The 24,437-nt window shown below is 43.9% G+C and overlaps 1 protein-coding gene across 4 annotated transcripts in view; it reads left to right on the top strand.

Moving 5' to 3' along the window:
* The window catches only part of KCNIP4 (potassium voltage-gated channel interacting protein 4), a 447,477-nt gene that overhangs the window by 91,500 nt on the left and 331,540 nt on the right, over positions 1-24,437 (top strand). The gene's annotated exons all lie outside the window — the stretch shown is intronic.

The following is a 24,437-nucleotide window of genomic DNA, read 5'->3' as shown; positions in this document are numbered from 1 at the left end:
ATTGAAAGAGGGAAAGGTAAGAGTAGTGAATTTCCACTGGAAGGGAGTTCCATACTTATCGAACTCTCACCAGAAATCGCTTGGGTTGGGTCCAGATTTGGCCCTATTTAGAGAAAACTTGTGGAAATCCCAGAGGAACAAAGAGTTGGCCTCTGAGCTCATTTCAAAGACTAGGCAGTATTGAAGATGTTTCTTGCATGCATGCATGCGCACATGCGCGCACGCGTGCGCGCGCGCACACACACACACACACACTTTCCAGATCCCAAATGTTTCATGTGCTATATTACATTTCTACCGTTGAAAAGCAGAAACAACCAGGGAGAAATCTCTTTCCCTGGTCTATTTTTCTACCAAAGAAATACTAACTTTGACAAAACCCCTTCCTCTTTCTCTAGAGTCTACATACATCACTCGATCAGCGCACTAAGCCTGCAACTGGCCTGGGGCATGCAATCATTGCTTCCTTTCCCAAAATGGCAGTTGAATCGCATACAGAAAGGATGACACTGGCTCAGTTAGTTTTCACACCCCATGCTGAATAACAAGGCATTCCCACATTGCCCAATAAAATAAATAAATTGCAGTCTACACGGTCTGTTCTACAACTGCGAATTGACAGATCTGGCTGCTTGAGATTAGATTTCAGGACATCTTGCTTTCCATGAAAGCATTGTGGAGAGGTATATCAGTGCCATCTTAGGAAGGATTTTAAGTGATTAAGTTAGTAAATGAGAATAGTACAATAATTGCAATCATATTTTATTTTCCTGTCGTACTACTGATTGGAATTACAAGTGTCTTTTGTCCACAAATCACATGTGGCCAATGTGGTTCCCTTATCCCTGTGGACTCCTGTCTTGTTGCTATTTCCTCTTCCAGTCGGGAGGCGTCTTACTTGGGAGCCCCAAGATGCCCTCTCTAATATTTTAATCTGATTCGGGAGGGGGGGGCTGCATGAAGTTGCCAACCCATTCCATCTCCTGCATGTGGCAAGTGGTTCTTCTGGCTTCACCATGGAAAGCAGCTTGGCTAAGCCACAGATATCACAGACACTGCTTATGTAGCCTGATCCAAGCAGCCCCACAGTTTCGTGGGATGATGTCAGGTGCAGGTGTCAGGAGCCGGTCAGCAATAAATCACATGGTGTCAGTTAACACTAGGAAGTCAGGCCTACTGAGCACAGCAACTCATCCCAGTAGATTTTGCTCCTATGAGGCTGTTGTGGGGACTGAAGATCCCTGCCTTCCCTTCTCCCCAAGCAATCTGAGATTCCATCGCTGTGCCTGTCTATGCTCCTCACATTTCATGCCTCTTCTGGTTCTGGGGGAGCTGGTCACAGCAGAAGGGGGAGGCACCCTGGCTTCTTCAACAGCCTGACTCATCTCTGCCTATTGGCCTCCCTGCTCTCCTGTTTCAGCTTCTGCCTCTGATTCCAGACTTCTCTCTCACACATCTTCCTGCTCACTAAACCCTGTTACCTCTTCAGCCTCCAGCATCTCCTCCTTCCAATCGTCTCCCTCTTTTCCCTCTGACCACTCGTTGTCATCCCATCAACAATCCCCAGGCTCTAATCCTTCTTCCCTCGTGGGTTCCCTAGCTGGTGCCTCCCATCACTTGATGGCCAAACTTGGCCCTCCAGCTGTTCTGGGACTACAACTCCCATCATCCCTAGTTAACAGGACCAGTGGTCAGGGATGATAGGAATTGTAGTCCCAAAACAGCTGGAGGGCCAAGTTTGGCCATCACTGCTCTACGGCATCCAGCCACTCCATGGCAGGTGAAAAATATGAATCCCTGTGACCCACGTGTGGGGGGGGGGGTAAATAACAAAAGAAATGGTTGGGTGCCTGGATTCAAAACCCAGGGTTTAATACATTCTCCATAAGGACAGAGCCCCCAGTAGCAGAGTTTAAACTCACAAAATTAAAGCAGCACAGTGGAGCTTTAGGAATCTAGGCTATTGAACCTTTTGCTTATCCAATTTAGTCTGCTTGCAAGGCATTCCTTTCTATCTACCCCTCTTGCAGTGAGCAGGTCACACACTATTAAGTCAGTTTAAAATGCTTTACTTGCAAAATGTTCCAAAGGTCAGGTTCATTCATTTATCCAAGCAGCAGCAAGGAGAACACAGGCAGAGAACTCTTGGGTACAAAATGCAGAAAGATAACTTCAAACTCGTGCTCTAAGCTTGGAGCTTGCTTAGGCACTTCTTCATTGGTCAGTTACATGGTGCAGAGGGATTGGGAACTGGAAGAGAAGGCTTCACTTCCTCCCACATTGGAGTGTGACCTAGCTGGGTCTAGGAACAAATCTCTGTGATCTTAACCCTTCGTGCACTAACTAGCACTCATGCATAGTTATGTTTTACTGCAACCTCCCACAGTTTCATCTCTCATCTATGCCTAGCAGACACTTCACCCCTGTTGTTTATGGTGCTTCTAAGTGGTCCTGCAACCACAGTCCCCTCCAGGCGGCATTGGAATTGCAACCAGCAATGTCCCTAATTTCTTGTTTGAATATGGAGCCTGGCAATGCATTCAATTTGAAGGCTTTCACTCTCCCCACTCTGTCCAGCTTCCCACCTACTTTGATTACTGTTTAATGTAGCAGGGAGAGAGAAATAAGGAGTGGAAGTCAGTGAGTCTGTCTTTTTCTCCTTCCCTCTTTCCAGAACAAAAGCCACTGGACTTTTAATTCTCCCAGAGCATGTGGACTGGAAGCCACAACAATATTACATTTCTCAGGGCTCCTGGTAGCTGCAGTGTTGCCTTGGCAGCTGCATTCCAAGTCCCAGAGAAAAGAGTGAGGGGAGAGATTGAGAGAGATTCCTTTCCTCCTCCTCCTCCTGGAGCAGCCACAAGGTAAAGCAGGTTTTCAGGGCTCACAGGAACAGCAGCAGTTACGAACCAATTTAGAACTCTCCAAAAATAACATTTCTGAGCTTTCTCAAATGCTGCTTGCAATTTGCCAGCCGGAACACGAACTGAGCCAATGTGATTTTGCCCGTTGCTGGTAACAATGGCTTCCCCAAGCTCTTCTTGCCACTTCTTTCTGAACAGACTGTATAATAAACCCAGTCCTCAGTAAAGTGCTGCAGCAACCCATGCAACCCTTTCTTCAAGGTGGAGCTCCACCTTTCCTCTTTGCAGAGATGCAGAACTACAGCCTGAAACCCCCATGAAAACTAGCCAACACCTAAAGAGCACATTAACTATGATAGCTCATACTCAGAGTAAGCCCTACTCAGAGTAGACCCACTGAAATTAATGTTCCTAAGTTAATCATGCCCATTCGTTTTAATCGGTCTAGTCTGAGAAGGACTAGCATTGGAAACAGTCCAATGGAAGTTGAGTGGGGTTTAGCTGATCTTATTTTGCAATGGCCATCTTACACATTTGCATCAACTTACACTAGTTTTTGCATGCAAGATAAAAAGTGAGCAGAATGTGTGCATATGAGAAAGAAGCTACATGGAATACATGGGTATGTTTATTATTTCATAGGAATAGCAAAATGAAGACCTTTATTTTACTTTATAGAGTGCTGAATTTCAAAACAATTTCAAAGGGGGGAAGCCGTCTTAGAAACTGGATCCATTTCGGATCATGCCCCAGATAGCCTGGAAACTTGTATAACACTGGGGAACAATTTTTTTTTTTCATTTTCTTTTGCATGAGAATTTTCAACTGTTCTTATATTTTCTTTCAATGCTGATTTCAAATCTGAAATCGATTTTTGTGTGCATGCTATAGTTATCTTGAAATTTCCGACTTTTGCCGATATACTGGGGATAAGTGGACACTGACACGTTGATCTACCCTAACCACATGGTAATTTTTGTATTAGTTTCTACCGCACAAGTCATTCCCACCATTTAGATATTGCCTGAATAAATTGATGTAGTTCTATAACCCAGACTACTATCCTATGCTGATTTACCTGAGAGTAAGCCCCATTTATCCTAATAGGGTATGTAGAGTTACATTGTCAGGCTTTATGTAGGTTAGTAAATATATGACATTACACTACTTTGAACAATTCCCCCCACCCCTAGTTTCAATCTTTTTGGACTATTATTTTTCATTCCAAACAGCAGTGGTTTTTTTTACAGAAGCTCAAATACTAATGTAAAGTGTGGATTTTTGGTTAGAAAGATACCTGTTTAAATTTCTGATTAACTTTCACTACAGTATTGAAGGGATAACTGCACCTTTTATTTTGGGGGAGCAATGGCACATCAATCACCCCATTCCCTTAAGAAGGAGCAAGATCCATTGAAGCCATCTGTGGTTCCTTCTGAATGCCCAGGTTTGACTTGTAAAACTCATTGACCTTTACACCAAAGCTTGAGCTTTTAATTAAAAATGTGAATAGTCTTATGGAGAAGTGTTTCTATTTCAACTGCTAGCCTGGAGTGGGAATCCCATCAATTTGAGAGAAATACTTTTAGGGTTGCAAATGAAACCGCACCCCACTCTCGATTCCCCCAGCTCTGTTTTTCATGGTTTTCGTTTTCTCTTGATTTGCATGCATAATATAACTGAACAAGGGTTTTCCAAGAGACTGGCTGGGGTTCCTCTGTTTGAGGGTTGGAGAACCCCTTTTAGACTAAGGACAACCTTCTTGGGTCCATACGTCCAAGGACGTAGTGTGGGTTTCCAGTGCCCAAGGTGGGTAGTGTTGTAGTGCCTGTCCTGTGGAACGCCCTCCCCTCAAATGTCAAGGAAATAAACAACTATCTGACTTTTAGAAGACATCAGGGTCTTTTCCAGGGAGTCTTCTCTTCTCATGAGGTGGCCAAAGTATTGGAGATGAGGCAATTCATGGCGAACTATAGTAAATTTCTCCCTGCAAATGAAGACAGGCTCTGGCACATTGAGCAGACAAGACCAATCGTGGGTGCAACGGTCAAGAAGGCCGTTTTGGCACAAGCTGTAGAGGGACATGAGGGGCAGGTGGGCTTCTTCAACCTGGGAAGATCGTTCATCTAGGAGAGGAGAAAGAAAACTCTGATCTTAAACCTCCACTGCTTTGAGGGGTGTCTTCTGGAGAGGAAAATGCTAAGGAGTTAACCCTACACAAATCCAGAGTTGAGTCCCTAAGATGGTTGGATAGTGCCTTGTACACCTCCTTCTGGCAACTTCTGCAGCCAAGCTGGTGCCAGACATATTGCTCTGCAAGGCCAAGGGGGGGGGGGTCTTGTCTGGGCAGCCTAGGATCTCCATCCACACTGCTCAGGTTTGTGCCTTTTCAGCAGAAAAGGGGGTAGTCTATTACCACGGTTGGCTTTGGAAAGCTATGTAAAGTGGTACCTCAGGTTACAGACTCTTCAGGTTACAGACCCCGCTAACCCAGAAATAGTACCTCGGGTTAAGAACTTTGCTTCAGGATAAGAACAGAAATCGCACGGCGGCAGCAGCGGGAGGCCCCATTAGCTAAAGTGGTCCTTCAGGTTAAGAACAGTTTCAGGTTAAGAACGGACCTCCAGAACGAATTAAGTTCTGAACCCGAAATACCACTGTATTAGGCTCCTTTGATGCCTCAATGCCTCATGGCGTGTGGCAATTGCTGCACTTCTGGGACTGAAACCACAGACACCTCACTTACATCAGGGTTTTTGGATCTTCCAAAGGGAATATTGGAAATTTCTCTGGTTTCTCTCCCTTAATTCTGGGATAACATTTGACTGAAACCACTCACCACTAGTGGAAATATTATGGCAGAGCAAATTCTGCTAAGTTCTGTGGAATGTACCCTATGAGTAAAAATAACAAAACAATACAAAAAACATGCATAAAATGTGTGTGAGAGGGGGCAGGGAGTGAGGCTTTCAAAGTCTATAGTCTATTAAGGCTAAATAATGTTATCTCAAGAATGGTTGGGTTTTTTTATACGCATATTTAAAAGCATGGATTATTCATTTAGAAGTTCAAGTAAATTGTGAAAGACTGGTAAAGCCAGGACCTAATCGAACAACTCAAGCATAAAATAAAAAATGGATTAGTTCTGTATTATAAAAATGAAAGAGGAGAATTTAAACTGCCATGTTTAATGGCTATTGCAATTTAAAGTGCCAACGGAACTTTTATCAAATCAAAACTCCCCCGCTACTGGGGAGTTTTCTGGTTTTGTTAGGAAATTTCATTATAATTATTCCCTAGACCTCAACTTGAAAATGGCCAATTTTTTGCAGTGGAGAATCATATTGAACATGTTCCTACAAATGGATAGATTGACTTTGCAATTAGGTTCCTTATCACTCTGCTTCTAGAAGGATTCACACACAAAAAAGCCGAATGTATTTGAATCTTATGATGGGCTAGGAATGTATGGCTTCCTGCATTTTCCACCTTCTGCATTCATATCTATATTAATCCCAATTGTTTCCCACCTCACATCTTTTTGAACTCAGGGTGACGCACATGCGATATTATCATTTTATAGAATCATAGAGTTTGAAGGACCTAGACTATTTAGGACAGGGGTGAGGAACCTGTGCCACTCCAGATACTGGATTTCAATACTTTCCCAATCATTGACCATATTGGCTGTGGGCTATGGGATTTTGAATGCAGCAACCCCACAGAGGGGCTTTCGACATCACATCTCGTCACTTGAATTGTGCTCAGAAACATACTCCAGAGCCAATCATGCAGCAGCATACTGGACAAGTTGCCATTTCCAATTAATTTCATGGGCAGCCCTAGGCAGATGAATTACTATGGTTGGTGGTGGTTTTGCCTGGTTTCTTCCCTTACTGACCATATACTACATTTTGTTCCTTTCTGGTGGTCTCCAGGACTTGTAGCCAAGATGGAAATAACACAAGAATTAGTGCTAAACTTGCACTAGTTTTCCAGAAGTGGCTTTTATAGTCATGTGAAAGCTCAGTGGAAATTGACAGTTAGGGAAACAGCAGGAGAATGGAATGAACTTTCATGTTAATGCAGCCACAGATAGCTTACATTCCTTCTTCTTCTTTGGTGATCACTCATAGCTGAGAAAGATTGTCTTCCATAAACACGGTTTTAACAATGAGTCCGTAAGTGACTGTGGAGGCCAATTCTTGATTCACACGTCCTTCCACAGTGGGGGCATTGGTTTCCGGGAGGGAGTTGATCACAATGAGGGTATTACAAGCGTTCCTTCCTCTTAGCTCTTTTCTCCGTTTCATCTTGAGTTTGAGCATCTTCAAAGCCCATGGCACCATTGGTGAAAGCTGTTCTCCAGTTGGAGCACTCGCAGGCCAGTGTTTCCCAGTTGTCTATGTTTATACTTCATTTGCCTTGAAAGAGTCTTTAAACCGCTTTTGTTGACCACCAGCAACAACAAGCTTTCCATTTTTAAGTTCGGAACAGAGTAGTTGCTTTGGAAGATGATAATAGGAATCCACACAGCATGATCAGTTCAATGAAGCTGATGTTGAAGAATATTTGCTTCTCCCAGTACACTGGCATTAGTTCACCTGTCTTCCCAAGTGATGTGTAAAATTTTCATGTTAATGTCCTTCACTTCCTGGAAACACCCTCAGAATAGCAACATATGAACTCTTGCAATGACCAGTATGTAGCACCTTCCAAAGTCTCGGGGGGTAGGGGTGGGGTGGATACAGGGGCGGTTACCCTGGGTGCACAATTGTTAGGAGGTGCAAAATTTCAACACCCAGTGCTGTCTCAATACATCTGCGAACTTCCGTCACTGGGCTCCATTGAAAACGGCTTCTCCATGCGAAGCAAGAGGTGACCTCTCTAGACAACAGAACGACTCTTCTTACCTCTGCAGCTGTGATCTCTTGGGTGATGCAGATGCCATTAGGCAGTTGAATGCCCATGTGTACTCCATCCATTTCCCTCTTTCTGCGCGGCCCCAGACACTGGCAACCCATGCTATGTCACTGGTCCATGATGCAGTTTGTGGAGGAGAATTTCCAAGCTCCTTTTATATTTTGAAAACATAAACATTCTCAGAGGATTTGTGGCTAGACACCAGTGGCCCTTTACCAGGCGGCTGACCTTGCAGTCCTGCCAAGAATTGCCACAACTAAGTGAGAGATAAGAAATTAGCCACCTTATTAGCAGATGTCTGAACACAAGGTAAGAAATGCAGTTGACTTATTAAAGGATCCCAGACCCACAAAAGAAGGTCTCAGTGTACGAAGAGCCCTTGCTATGCATCACTAACTCCCTTCCATATAACGGCCTTCTGTTACAGAAGATACATTTCCACTGAAGTATACATTTGGTCTGCTTTTTAGTCAGACAGCGGACAGTATTTTGTCTTCTCTCCAATTTTAAGTGAGAGAGAGAGAGCGCGCGCGCACACACACACACACACACACACACACACTTTCTTTTTTGTCTTTTGTACCTCTTCTACTTCAGTGGTGAAAGTGAATATTTCCCTCATTTTAAGAAGCACAGCGGACATTCTTGTTCAAAACCACTCCCCTGTAAAGATGCTTCCTGGGTTGCCGATGTACCTCCATCTGGTTTGCTCGGGAATGATTTCTGTTTTTCTATTAACTTCTTGCTGAGAAATGCATTGTTCTCACCCTGGTTTTCCACTGAATTGGTTTGAGGAAAAGATTTTGCACATAGGCTACCCTGTCTATAGGCTTGTATGATGAAGTATTCTTTCCTCAGCAGAGCTAGTCTAAATAATAAGGTGTTTTTGGTGAGGTTTTCCATTTCACCTGGTTCATTGATCTTTGGCCTACATTTTGCCTTCTTCAGAGTCTTCCCTGTACTGATGCCTCCCTCCTTTCTGCCCTTATTGGAAATATGCCGCCAATTGAAAATGCAGGATACTGACCATTCATTATTTGTCATTCATGTCTCTGCCTGACTTTGCTTGACCTACCCTGGGCTGGGCTGCCTGTACATCTATTAACCCAGTAAATGTCATGCCATGACCCTCTATCCTCTCCCTTAATGTTCAATCTTAAGGTTATTCGCATGGCTTAGCATTTTTAAGAGTTAATCCACTGAAACATGTTCTATTCCATCTACCTTTTCTTACATTGTGCGGGGCCAATGCTCTGCAGGGCTGAATTTTGTGGGATAAATAAACCTCATATAACCAACGTGCTCAACTCTAATTAATGCACAAACAGGTTAAGACCATAGAGGAAGCTGTCCTGCTAGCCTTAGCTAGGTCACATTCCCTCACCTTGGGCAGAAGCGTTATCAAGTCCTTTGCTATTTTTCCTTTTCTACTATGTGAACCAACCAGTAAGGATGTCTAAGCTGAATACTCCCAAGCTTAGACCGTGTGGCTTTAGCAAGCCATCTTTGCATTTAGAAACGTTTATTGAAACTAATTTGCACTGCCTATCTTTTCTTGCTGCTGTGTGATGGCCTGGGATTCGGACTCGGAGACTGAACCTGAGGAATCCCAGCCTGCACAGGATTCCCCGCCTCCAGAACCAGCTGAGCCAGGGCTGGGGCTTGAGCCTGTAGGGTCCTCACCTGTGCTGGATCCTCAGGTGCAGGCACCAGCTTGAGTCTGCTCTGGCTCCTGAGGTGATGGAGGACCCATTGCCTGCAGGTGCTCCACTCTCAGCCCCGTCAGGGGAAGGTGAGGTGGCTTCTGGGCCTGGTAACCCTCTAGCCTCTCCTGAGCTACAGAGGCTCGGGGCAGAGAGGCGGAGGGAACTAAGTTCCCGCAGGAGGAGTGCTCGCCTCCAGGCCAGGAGAGGTGAGTCACCTGTGGACCGGGGCTGCCCTATGCCTTGGGGCAGATAAAAGCCAGCCAGCCCAGCACTCCTCCTGCGGGAACTTAGTCCCAGGTTGCGGGAGCAACATTGTTGGTAACCTATTCCTGCCAGCACCCTGTCCTGCTCTTCTGCCAGAGTTCCTGAGCTCACCCAACTCCTTGCCTTGGACCCAGCTTCAGCTTTGACGGACAGCCTCCACACCGCACCCTTGACCTCGGACTGGACTCGGACCTCGCCGCATGGTTAACCCTCGGGACCAGCACATGCTGTTTGGAAAAGCACATGAATTTGACCTTTGAAGAGTTTGTGACTAAACCATGTTTAACTTACTAAACGCATGGTCTCTTTCTATGCTATGGGAAGTGGGAAACATTGGAAGAAACTTAAAGGGGATATTCTAAAGGCCTGTTCTAAAAGCCTATATTCCCATACTTTTCTTTGCTGCATATTTTGTGATTTTATATCCCTGCTGGGGCTGTTTCCTCACAGAGTACTAGGCATCCAGGAAATTCTCCTTTATTCTTTACCCAAATTACCAAAAACTGACAAATTTTGCCTTGAAACACTGTTTTACAGTGCTAATCTGTAAAGCCACGTCAGTTCCCTCAAAAGCAAACTCTGGTGTGCTGCATGAAGAAGGCCAATTTTTGTCAGACCTGAATTTATTGCCACTCAGTTTCACTGAATTTTAACCTTTAGGAATAAGAGAGTGGGAGAAGAAGGTCTGTTTGCTTTCTTCATAAATTGCGGGGAAAGTGCTCTAAGCACATGGTCATCTGTGATGCCATTTTCTGCACTTTCCCCAGCTTCGTGATAGTATTCAGTTTTTGTCTTTTTTTCATTTGCCAGGCCAACAATTTTCCACACTTATTTGCCGATTCAAATGACTTTTGCCTCATCTGTTTAATCTTCCATTCTATTTCCTGATTCATCAGCTTCGTATATTGTACTTGTTATAACTTTATCTCTTTCAGAATCTCCTGTGACTTTGGTTTTGCTCTCAGTTTCTTCTCTCCTTCCTTTATTTTCCCCAGGATTTTATCCTTTTTTTCATTCTGAGTTCTCTTTTTAATTGCATTCTGTTGTATTAGGAATCCTCTCATAACCGCTTTGCTTGCGTCACAAATTACTCTTTTTTCCACTGTAGTATTCATATGTATTTCAAAATAGTCTCTTAGAGTTTTTTGGGCCTTCTTGGTCACCTCTTTATTCCTAAACAAAGTATCGTTCATCCTCCATCTAAAGGAACCAATTGGCATTAATTTCATTTCCATCTTCACAGCATTATGGTCAGAACAAGTTTTAGGGCAGATCTCCACTTTGCTGATCTTCGGAGCCAATCCCCTGGTTACCCAAATTTGGTCAATTCTTGTCCATGTCATTTTAGCCTCAGAGAAGAAAGTTCCCTCTCTTCCCAGAGGGTTCTTCACTCTCCAAATGTCAACAAAGTTCATATTTTCAGTCATGTCAAAAAAAGTTTTTGGTAGTCTACCATCTTTGGTGACTACCTGTCTCTGTGCCTTGTCCATATTTGTAGACACCACTCCATTCATATCTCCCATCAAGATCATATTATAGTCCATGTAATCCATCAGAGTCTCATGTAGCTTCTTAAAAAACTCCGATACCTACAATCAAAAATTTCTCTCCTTGTGATTGAATTTCAATTGCAACAAATCTTCCTTGGTCATCTTTAAATATGTTATCTACTGTAAGCCCAATATTGTTTTCCTGGTGAATCACTGCCAGTTCAAACCCCAAGAGTGTATATATGAGCTTAAAGGTAAAGGTAAAGGTAAAAGTACCCCTGACCATTAGGTCCAGTTGTGGACGACTCTGGGGTTGCAGCGCTCATCTTGCTCTATAGGCCGAAGGAGCTGGCGTTTGTCCACAGACAGCTTCCAGGTCATGTGGCCAGCATGACTAAGCCACTTCTGGTGAACCAGAGCAGCGCACGGAAACGCCGTTTACCTTCCCGCTGGAGTGGTACCTATTTATCTACTTGCACTTGACGTGCTTTCAAACTGCTAGGTGGGCAGGAGCTGGGACCGAACAACAGGAGCTCACACCGTCGCAGGGATTCGAACCGCTGACCTTCTGAGTGGCAAGCCTTAGGCTCTGTGGTTTAGACCACAGCTTAGGGTATATTTATTTTCCCCTATCAGCACCACTTTACATTTGCTTGGTTTGAAACTCATTTGCCACTTGGTTACCCACCCACTTGTTTTCAGAGACATCCTTTCTGAGTCCTTCATGGTCTGCTTGCATTTTCACAGTCCTAAATAATTTGTCATCATCCTCAAACTTCACTGCTCACCCTGAACTTCATATCATTTGGGGGAGATGTTATGTAGTAACTGTTTTTTAACCAGTTAACTCCAGCTAAATATTCTGCCCTCTCCTCTCCAAATTCAAAACTACAACTGCTGCTTCTCCACGACCACCTTCCCCTGCAGACAAATTGCCCATTTAGATAATTGTGTGTTCAGACCCAGAAACCTCCCCCCTAAATAAATTCACACTTGACTCAAATTTTGGTTTTGGTTTTTGGCAGAATTTAGGCCACAACTTTATTGATTACAGAAAGTGACTGGTTGCATAGACTCTGGTTCAACTAGCTCCCTGCACTGTGGCAGGTAGCGCTGACCCAGGGTTCCAGCATAGGTCAGCCAAGGGTGAACACCTGGATAAGCGGAAAGCTGGGAACAGGCTATCTCTGCCACCCAAATGCCCCCCTGGACTCAGGCACGGGCACAACCCCCTCACAGGGGTTGACCAAACCATCGAGTCCCTGGATTCCTTTAATGGAATACCCTTTACATAGGGATGGCGAGAGCATTCTCCCATCCCTATCACCTGAACCAGAGCCTATCCGCAACCTTACAAATTGTGACGATTTGCTACGTGGCAGGCGAAACCCAAATGGCACCAGCCAATCAGCCAAGTGGGGAAAATTCCTGCCATGCCCCTGTCCCAATGACAGACGACAGATGATGGCATAGCAAGGTCAAGCGCAAAGCCCTAAAAGTAGAGAGAGGTGGTGAGTGTTCCGAATGCACGCACCGAAAGAGGAAGCTCTGGGTCACATGCATAGGTATATAGGTCCCTTGAACTGTTTGGACTGTGTCCCATTGGCCAGATTGCACCCAGCTATGAGGGACCTACCAAACGGGTGTTGTGGCTGACCAATCGTACCCACCCACAACACAGGGTGTCAGTTTTCCAGGTCTCACCACAATACATGCCCTCGTTAAGGGAGGACCCAATATACCCACCGCCATTAAAGGGACATGAAGCCTCTTTTGTCCAATTGCCCACACCCATCAGTCAAAGACCATTGCAATTCACAGTAGTCAGAGGCCAAATGTGAAACCCCTGATTTTCATACAAAGAATCGCTGCCTGAGTGTCCCCCTCTCCTCCAAAACTGAACATTGCTGAGGGTCTTCTTTACCCATCCGTTGCTATGTCCACTTCACTCTGCAGTTAGACTATCCTACACTGCCTTCTGAAGTGGCAGGTGTCAGTAAGCTGACCATAAAAGTTTCCTTTCTTTTTTGGAAACACTCCCAGCCAATTGATCTGATTGTACCTATTATAGAAGACGTAGGTGCAATGGAGACACATTCACATATATCTAGATAGCCAATTAGGGAAGGATGTTTGATGGAAGGAAAGCATGTACCATTTTGGACTTAGAAAACTGAGAAAGGCTCATTTGCTGCAGCTTGGATCTGCTGGTTTATTGACTGCATAGCAGAAAGAGATTATGTCGTTCACATTAAAGATATAAAAGGAAAAAATATTATTATTATTATTATTAATCATTTATACTCCACCCATCTGGCTGGGTTTTCCCAGCCACTCTGGGTGGCTCCCAACAAAATAGTAAGAACACGATAAAACATCAAACATTAAAAACTTCCCTATCCTATACCATGTTTATGAAATGTAGCTGTTTAAGATTAAACCGATTACATTATTATTAAATTTTATCTCGCCTACCCTGTAAGGAAATCAGGTGTGTGGTTCTTCCCCTTCACATTTTATCATCACAAGAACCACATGAAGCAGTTAGGTCAGGAGACAGTGATTGGCCCATTGGTCACCTAAAGAACTTCATGACTGAATAAGGATTTGAATCTGGGACCCTCCTGTCCTAGCCACATACTTTAACCGCTACACCATGCTGTCTCTTTGAAATGACTGTCAGTGCATTACATTGCCATTGAAACTACATTTTGGTATGAGCTTTTTTTCTTCTTATTTAACAGATTTTACTCCCCAAAATGGGGGAAAACACATTTCAGATTTGGATCTGAATATTGACATGTACAAAACCAAGTTGCAAATGTGATCTAGTGAGGCCCAAAAACTGCTTTTCACATGAACCAGCCTAGTGGTGTATTTGCTCTTTGCAAGTGGAATAATATTTTTTAGAGCATATTCTTTCGTCAAGGGAGAGAGGCATGCCAGACTTTGGTTGTTATCCTGAGATGGTATTAAATCAGCTGGAAAGTGGACTGCAAGAACCAGCGGAGGAGATCATCCCTGACTTCTAGCAGACTTTATATCCCTTATTACTCATGAAATGGACAAGAAAATAGCAGTCCTGAAATGCTGAGGAAAATAAATATCAACATTGCCCCTGATGGGCACATTACTGGAGCCAGGAGTTGAGATGGGCACATTACTGGAGCCAGGAGTTGAGAAAATTCCACAGCGTTGAAGAAGCACATATTTAAATACTAGCCATTAAGGTATTGATTAAGACCTGAATATAGTGCTGTTTAGGGACGCGGGTTAAACCACAGAGCCTAGGGCTTGCCAATTGGAAGGTCGGTGGTTCGAATCCCCGCGACGGGGTGAGCTCCCATTGCTCGGTCCCTGATCCTGCCAACCTAGCAGTTTGAAAGCACGCCCAAAAGTGCAAGTAGATAAATAGGTCCTGCTCTGGCAGGAAAGTAAACGGCATTTCCGTGCACTGCTCTGGTTCACCAGAAGTGGCTTAGTCATTCTGGCCACATGACCTGGAAGCTGTACACCGGCTCCCTCGGCCAATAAAGCGAGATGAGCACTGCAACCCCAGAGTCGTCCGCAACTGGACTTAATTGTCAGGGGTCCCTTTACCTTTATGATGCTGTTTAAGCTGCTGTTCCCAACCCCAATTAGTGCACAAAACTAATTGGGAGGGAGAGAGAAAAGGAGTGAGGTAGTTCACCGAAGCAAATGACAAATTGCATATGGGGCTGAGCCATCACAGACCTATCTCCACAGATACAACTTTAATAGTCTCTGATGTAACCTCACATATTATAATAATAATAAAATATTAATAAGTAGCCTTCTCTTGTGAAAAACAATTTTAACAACTGGCAGTCCTCTTTGAGATTCCATTAATTTCTTGTTAGGCTGCAGCATTAACTCACAACACTGGCAATTTCCTGGAGCTCATGCATGAAAGCTGATCATTTGATGATGGCTGCCTCAAGCAGTGACTCACCTGCACGAATGAGCTGTCAGAGACCAAACACCACAGACAGAACTCTGAAATGTCTTGATGTCACCTCAGTGGGGAAACAAGTCATACGTTCGGCAGAGAATCTTAAAAGCGTTCAGTGATCGACACCTGAGAATCTTCAAGTGCAGTGATGCACCTGCATATGTTAATGCAATGTGCTGCTTTCAATGACCGCTCCCCACATTAAATTGGGGGCACCCTTTGCGTGGTCGCGTGCAGCCCCTGGGACCCTGTGCAGCACCAATAGCGCAGACTTGGCTTCGCCTTCCCCAGGTGGGATACCTGGAGGTCTCCGCCTACCTCAGCCAGTGGCCCAATCCCACCTGGGGAGGCGTTGCCAAGGTGATCAGGCCAGTTAGGGGGAGGGACCACCATGCCCACACAATAGGGGGAGGATCTTACCTGGGAATTGTCAGTTGGCTCCAGAGCTTCTCCCACCCTACCCACCACCCATCCCCTTACACACTCTGGATAACCCAGATCCCCGGCGGGGAACTGGGAAGGATAAACGCCCAATGCCTGAGCCAAGGTCTAGGTAAAGGTAAAGGTACCCCTGCCCGTACGGGCCAGTCTTGCCAGACTCTGGGGTTGTGCGCCCATCTCACTTAAGAGGCCAGGGGCCAGCGCTGTCCGGAGACACTTCCGGGTCACGTGGCCAGCGTGACATCGCTGCTCTGGCGAGCCAGAGCCGCACACGGAAACGCCGTTTACCTTCCCGCTGGTAAGCGGTCCCTATTTATCTACTTGCACCCGGAGGTGCTTTCGAACTGCTAGGTTGGCAGGCGCTGGGACCGAGCAGCGGGAGCGCACCCCGCCGCAGGGAATCGAACCGCCGACCTTTCGATCGGCAAGCCCTAGGCGCTGAGGCTTTAACCCACAGCGCCCACATCTAAAACATAATAAAGTTGCGGTCAATTTTAATCACATAGCACGTTGTCTTGAGTCGTTGTTCCACACAGGGCCGCCCAGGTTTGGGGGACTCCGCCTGTCCACACAATGTTTCACCTGTGCTTGACCCGGAAGCTGCTAGTTGCAGCTACTGCTGCTAGGGCAGAATGCTGCAGCATAACTGCTAACAGGAATGAGACCCTGTAAGCCCATAACATGGAAGTAGTACCTCGGGTTAAGAACTTTACCTCAGGATGAGAACAGAAATAACGCGGCGGCAGCAGGAGGCCCCATTAGCTAAAGTGGTACTTCAGGTTAAGAACGGTTTCAGGTTAAGAACAGACCTCTGGAACGAATTAAGTTCGTAACCAGAGGTACCACTGTCTGTGTGTATAATTTATTTTCCATTTAATATTATACATTCACATCATCTTTATCCACTATTCCACCCTGGCTCTTAGAGCCTGTCGACTTCCTTCCCTCCCTCCTCATGGCTTTCAAAATTAACCTTTATATCATTGCAATTTATACATTATTCAATTCTAATTATACTCCTTGAAGAATATCTCTTAAATTTAAATAAATATCGAAAGATAGAAAATTTCTCATTACAAGTCTTCAGACAACCCTGCTAGCAATGTTAATTGCTTACAATGATCTTTGAGGTATCATCTAAATTTACTCCAGTCCTTTTGGAATACTTGATCGTGCTGGTTTTGGATTTTTCCTGTCAGCTTCGCCAGTCCTGCAAAGTCCATCATCTTCCTCTGCCGCTCTTCTTTGGTTGGTACTTCTTGTTGCTTCCATTTTTGGGCTAAAAGGATTCTTGCCGCAGTTGTTGCATACATAAACAGTCTTTTATCTTCCTTTGGTATCTCTTCACCCACTATACCCAATTGAAAGGCTTCTGGTTTTTTAACAAAAGTATTTTTAAACATTTTTTTAAACTCATGCAAGATCGCCTTCCCTCATAGAATCCCACTCTACCACTCCAATCTGTGGAACTGTCACTGTAATAGAGGCCACATAATACTCTTTCCACATTTGTACGGAATCAATCTTTTAGTGTGGTAACACCCACACTTTACAACTGCATTTCCACTGTATCCTTTTTGAGTGCACGCTAAGAACATTTCATCCAGACATGTAGAATGTTGACATGCGTCTTAATCTGGTTTTTAGTTTATTACATGGAAGGTGCCTAAAGAAGCCAGGGTGGCTATCTAAAGAACTTTTAACTGAGTTAAGATTAAAAAAGGATGTGTACAAAAAATGGAAAAGGGGGGAAACCACCAAAGAGGAATTCAAACAAATAGCCAGCACGTGTAGACACAAAGTCAGAAAAGCTAAAGCACAGAACGAACTCAGGCTTGCTAGAGAGGTTAAAAGCAACAAAAAAGGCTTTTATGGGTATGTTCGTAGCAAAAGGAAGAACAAAGAAACCATGGGGTCACTCAGAGGAGAAGATGGTGAAATGCAAACAGTGGACACAGAAAGGGCTGAACTCCTCAATGCCTTCTTTGCCTCAGTCTTCTCCGATAAAGAAAACAATGCCCGACCTGAAGAATTTGGAGCAAATGATTCAGCAGAGGAAACACAGCCCAGAATAACTAAGGAGATAGTACAAGAATACTTGGCTAGTTGAGATGTATTCAAGTCTCCAGGGCCAGATGAACTGCATCCAAGAGTATTAAAAGAACTGGCAGATGTGATCTCAGAACCACTGGCAGTCATCTTTGAGAATTCCTGGAGAACAGGCGAAGTTCCGGCAGACTGGAGGAGGGCAAATGTTGTCCCTATTTTCAAAAAGGGGAAAAGAGAGGACCCAAATAATTACCGCCCAGTCAGTCTGACATCAATACCAGGGAAGATTCTGGAGCAGATCATTAAGCAAACAGTCTGTGAGCACCTAGAAAGGAATGCTGTGATCACCAATAGTCAGCATGGATTTCTGAAAAATAAGTCATGTCAGACTAACCTGATCTCGTTTTTTGACAGAATTACAAGCCTGGTAGATGAAGGGAACGCAGTGGATGTAGCCTACCTTGATTTCAGCAAGGCATTTGACAAGGTGCCTCATGATATTCTTGTACAGAAGCTGGTAAAATGCGGACTTGACTATGCTACCACTCAGTGGATTTGTAACTGGCTGACTGACCGAACCCAAAGGGTGCTCATCAATGGTTCCTCTTCATCCTGGAGAAGAGTGACTAGTGGGGTGCCACAGGGTTCTGTCTTAGGCCCGGTCTTATTCAACATCTTTATCAACGACTTGGATGATGGACTCAAGGGCATCCTGATCAAATTTGCAGATGACACCAAACTGGGAGGGGTGGCTAACACCCCAGAGGACAGGATCACACTTCAAAATGACCTTGACAGATTAGAGAACTGGGCCAAAACAAACAAGATGAATTTTAACAGGGAGAAATGTAAAGTATTGCACTTGGGCAAAAAAAATGAGAGGCACAAATACAAGATGGGTGACACCTGGCTTGAGAGCAGTACATGTGAAAAGGATCTAGGAGTCTTGGTTGACCACAAACTTGACATGAGCCAACAGTGTGACGCGGCAGCTAAAAAAGCCAATGCAATTCTGGGCTGCATCAATAGGAGTATTGCATCTAGATCAAGGGAAGTAATAGTGCCACTGTATTCTGCTCTGGTCAGACCTCACCTGGAGTACTGTGTCCAGTTCTGGGCACCACAGTTCAAGAAGGACACTGACAAACTGGAACGTGTCCAGAGGAGGGCAACCAAAATGGTCAAAGGCCTGGAAACGATGCCTTATGAAGAACAGCTAAGGGAGCTGGGCATGTTTAGCCTGGAGAAGAGGAGGTTAAGGGGTGATATGATAGCCATGTTCAAATATATAAAAGGATGTCACATAGAGGAGGGAGAAAGGTTGTTTTCTGCTGCTCCAGAGAAGCGGACACGGAGCAATGGTTCCAAACTACAAGAAAAAAGATTCCACCTAAACATTAGGAAGAACTTCCTGACAGCAAGAGCTGTTCGACAGTGGAATTTGCTGCCAAGGTGTGTGGTGGAGTCTCCTTCTTTGGAGGTCTTTAAGCAGAGGCTTGACAACCATATGTCAGGAGTGCTCTGATGGTGTTTCCTGCTTGGCAGGGGGTTGGACTCGATGGCCCTTGTGGTCTCTTCCAACTCTATGATTCTATGATTCTATGATTCTACTGATTTTAATTAGTTTCTAATGTTTAAAATTGTTGTTTTTAACTTTTTTAACTGGGAAGTTTCATTGTTTTACTTTTTTTAAAAAAAACTGATTTGAGGGTGGGTGGGTGTTTTTAAATGATCGAGTGGTATGTAAGTTTTATGAAATTAATAAATGAATAAGGTGCCAATCAGAAGGTCGGTGGTTCGAATCCCCGTGACGGGGTGAGCTCCTATTGCTTGGTCCCTGCTCCTGCCAACCTAGCAGTTCGAAAGCACGGCAAAGTGCAAGTAGATAAATAGGTACCGCTCCGGTGGGAAGGTAAATGGTGTTTCTGTGCGCTGCTCTGGTTCGCCAGAAGCGGCTTAGTCATGCTGGCCACATGACCCGGAAGCTGTACGCCGGTTCCCCGGGCCAATAAAGCGAGATGAGCGCCACAACCCCAGAGTCGTCTGCAACTGGACCTAACTGTCAGGGGTCCCTTTACCTTTACCTTTAAGGTGCATTGCTGTGGGACAACATCTTTTGGCAAATGTTCCTCACATCACCAGGCCTCCCACCATTGGGCACCATCACAATGTATTAAGAGCCCCTCAGTCACATGGTATTTCTTCATTAGTAGACTCAGTGGCAGACTCTCTCACACTGGAGGGGCAGTAGAGCTTGTTGCCACCACCAAGGTCAAAGTAGCCAAGTGACATCAAGGTCTGGTGGATTTGTCTTCTGCAAGGCAACATTTTTCTGGGTTTGTTGCCTGTGCCTATACTTGTTTTAGTATGAAGTGCAGTCTTGAGATGCCACATTTTGTGGATGAGTTGCCATCTTTTACGGGGGGTCACAGTTCAGCTTAAAGAGAAAAGGAAACAATCTGATTCAGAAGCCATTAAAAAGGTAAAGGTAAAGGTACCCCTGCCCGTACAGGCCAGTCTTGACAGACTCTGGGGTTGTGCGCCCATCTCACTTAAGAGGCCAGGGGCCAGCGCTGTCCGGAGACACTTCCGGGTCACGTGGCCAGCGTGACATCGCTGCTCTGGCCAGAGCCAGAGCCAGAGCCGCACACGGAAACGCCGTTTACCTTCCCGCTGGTAAGCGGTCCCTATTTATCTACTTGCACCCGGAGGTGCTTTCGAACTGCTAGGTTGGCAGGCGCTGGGACCGAGCAGCGGGAGCGCACCCCGCCGCAGGGATTCGAACCGCCGACCTTTCGATCGGAAAGCCCTAGGCGCTGAGGCTTTAACCCACAGTGTGGCTTTGCCCTAAAAAGGAAACCATAAACGGGACTGTTCTGAAACAAGGGTAATTTTCTTAAGTCGGCTGTAATGCTTTGAAATAGCCCTTTTAAAAATCTTGCCTGTGATATTATCTATTTTTGCTCTTTAAAAAAAACTGATCTTTTGACACTGCAGATTACAGCTATTTTCCCCAGTCATTATCTTTAATGTCTGCTTTGACACACACAGTGTAGGGCACAGAGGAAACAAACTCACAGCCTAATCCTTTGCATGCTTATTCAGAAGCAGATCCCACTGTGCTTAATGAGTATTTGTAGCCTAAAAATGTGCAGTCAAAACGATTGTCTAGACTAGACATTTGGCCAGATAAGAATTTGCTCCCCTGAAGTAACTTGCTACCCCCACAAACCTTTCTTCTTAAATCGGCTGCTCTAGACCACTTTTTTCAAAAGTGTAGGAAGATCTGTGCCCTGAAAACACTAACACTGAGAGTGATGGACTGCAGACCTTTGCATTACTGAATGATACAGACAAACAGGACAGTAGCTAGCAATTGCATCCACTTAACCTTTGAATGATGATGATGATGATGATGATGATACACACATAGCAAGAAAATCCTCCAGCAGGCCTCTGGCTTGGAGCCTGTCATACTTACACACACACAAACAAACACACACACACCACTCCTGGTGTTTGTCTGGCACTTATTACACACAATCCATATTTATTTAACTCTCTTTGGCATGCATGCACCAGAACTATAATAGAGGTTGATGATACAAAGCGCTAGATTGTGACTGTGGCGTTTGCCATCCTAGGTGTGTGACATCATACTGGGTCATAAGGAAAGGTTTAACAAAGTGTAAAATGATTCACATCACCTTGCCAACAAAGGTTTTCCCAGTAGTGGTTTTCCCAGTAGTGATGTATGGAAGTGAGAGCTGGACCATAAAGAAGGCTGATCGCTGAAGAATTGATGCTTTTGAATTATGGTGCTGGAGGAGACTCTTGAGAGTCCCATGGATGGCAAGAAGATCAAACCTATCCATTCTGAAGGAAATCAGCCCTGAGTGCTCACTGGAAGGACAGATCCTGAAGCTGAGGCTCCAATACTTTGGCCACCTCATGAGAAGAGAAGACTCCCTGGAAAAGCCCCTGATGTTGGGAAAGATTGAGGGCACAAGGAGAAGGGGACGACAGAGGACGAGATGGTTGGACAAGTGTTCTCGAAGCTACCAGCATGAGTTTGAACAAACTGTGGGAGGCAGTGGAAGACAGGAGGGCCTGGCGTGTTCTGGTCCATGGGGTCAAGAAGAGTCGGACACGACTAAATGACTAAAGAACAACAACAACAACAACAACAAAATGATTAACCAATAGGAACCCAAGGGGAGGAGTTAGAGTGAGAGTGAGAGTTGTTAAGAAGTCTGTCTGGTTAGAGAAGGGAAGGAGAGAGGATAAGTCTGTGGGTTGGGCTAGTTTGATGTGAGAGAGTGAGAGAATCTGTTAAGAGGAGTCAGTTAAACAGTTGGGATATCAGTTAGAAGGTATTAGGAAGGTATAGGCCGGTAAAGAAACTAAGGTTAAGAAACTGACAAGAAAAATTATCTGAAACCATAAACTTGTTAATGCTTATAAAATAAACTTGTTTATTTGGTTTAATGTTAACAACTGTCTGGACTCAGTGTGTACCCGAAGCGGGTTGGTGGCAACGGGGAAGTGATCACACTGGTGGCACAGGGATCAATAGACCATCAAATGTCCGGGAACCCTGTGTGATCGCCACAGATTCTGCCATAGTATCGGTGAACAACATGCAACTGTGACTGGGGAACAAGAGTGCCACCTCAAACTCAAGAACAGAATAATTATTTCAGACATGTTCCTAGTCAGTACTTCCTTTAAGTGTCATGTGGTGCAGGTTATTTTGGTGTATTTTTGAGGGGTATTAAAAAAAATTCCTATTATACTTGCAAATACTTCAACAGATTGCTGATTGCAATGAAGAAATAATTGAACTAGAGTGGAAGAAATCAAAAGCGTCTTAATTCATGAAAGCTTTAAAGAGATTAAGAGTGTAATTCTCTGCTGGTACAAAATCTGACTCTAGTGGAGTTCTCTGGTGAAGGAGCTTGAACATTTGGTGAAACTCTGCTGTTCTCCTTTGCCTCCATATCCCATCCTGCCCTCAGCTAAGTGGGAGGCAGTTCCGAAAACGTGTAGAAACTGCAAACATGAATAAATGTAATAATACTCTTTTTCACTTCAATTTTAATTTTATTTTATTTTTTAATAATATTTATTGAACATTTTCAAATATAACAGAAAAATGAAAAAAAAGAAAAAAGAAAGAAAAAGAAAGAAGTTTTATATCCTTATTTTCATTAACATCCTTCCAGGACTTCCCCTCCCCACCCCCTCTTGTATTCCAATTCCTACAAATAAATTCAACAAGTTCTTACCCCAAATTTCAAACTTATTACAATTAACCCAATGTTAAAAATGTTTTTCCCTCCCCTAAAAATCGACCTCGCTCCCTTCCACGAGTTCCCCTTTTAAATATGCAGAACAAATTAAATTAAAAGAAAATAGAAAAAAGAATAAAGTATAATTTAACACCCTTTGGATTCCAAATTTCCCTCCCCCCTTTTCCGATGGCGTTCCCCAATGTCCATCAATGCCTGTTGTCGTCCTGGAGATCCCACATCTAGGCCGAGATCCTTGCCAAGTCCACTTTGCCGTCTTTTTTTATATATATATTCTTTTTATTGAATTTCATTTGTCACATACACACAAAGGAAAAACAGAACCATTTAAAACAACAACTAAGAAAGAAAAAAGAAAGAATTACAAGTACTCATTAAATCCAGTACTTATTAAATCAAATAACAGAAAAAAGTGACGAAAAAAACACCAAAGAAATGAAATAAAAATAAACTAATACATAACACATACTAGCTGACTTCCCTCCCCCCTGATTTCGGGTTCTTAATTTTAAGAGTTTCATTTTTACAGCTGATATTGGTTAATTGATCTATCTATACATCAGAAGTTTCATAAGAGGCCTGCTATATTTGGTAGGTTACTATAGTTACCTTCAATATATGTCATAAATTTAATCCAATCGTTGTTTAACTTTGTATTCTTTTGGTTTCTAATTCTCTGCGTCATTTTAGCTAATTCGACGAAGTTATATAGTTTCGTTTGCCATTCCCTCACCGTTGGTATATATCTATTTTTCCAGTTTTGGGCAATTAACATTCTGGCCGCTGCTGTTGAATATTGAAATAGGACTCTATCTTCTTTCTTAATTTCTTCTCCGATGATACCTAGTAAGAAGGCCTCTGGCTTTTTAGGGAATGTATATCTAAATATTTTTTTTAATTCATTATATATCATGTCCCAAATTTTTTTTATTTCTTCACATGTCCACCACATGTGTATAAAATTGCCTTCTTTTGTTTTGCATTTCCTTACAACAATAAGATAGGTCAGTAATATAATATGGAGTTATTGCAGATGAGAGGCTATAGGTGAGAGAATAGCCTAAGTCTAGCTGGTGAGATTACGGTTCAGGTAAAATTTGAAATGACATTTGAAATTATTCCAACTTCCTAGCTGCCAAATCACACAACTTTAAAACAGTTTAATGTGTTGCTCTGAATAGCAAGAAAGGGAAAGAAATGAAAAAGTGCAAAACAGCTACCAATCACAAAAGTAATGTATCAGTTCTAGACTAGTGAGCTGGAAAAGCAGCTGGAGTCGTTCCTGTAGATGGTGAATTTCCTTCTGCTGTACATAAACTGCTTGTTAAGTAATAGCCATATTTCCTAGGTCTGGCCTCAGTGGTCAGGTACGAACACATCTGTGATCATTAAAATGTAATAAAATGCAGTTATCT

Source organism: Podarcis cretensis (genome assembly GCF_951804945.1).
Source record: "Podarcis cretensis genome assembly, chromosome: 9".
Lineage (NCBI taxonomy): Eukaryota > Metazoa > Chordata > Lepidosauria > Squamata > Lacertidae > Podarcis > Podarcis cretensis.
This window is presented reverse-complemented; position numbering and strand designations above follow the sequence as displayed.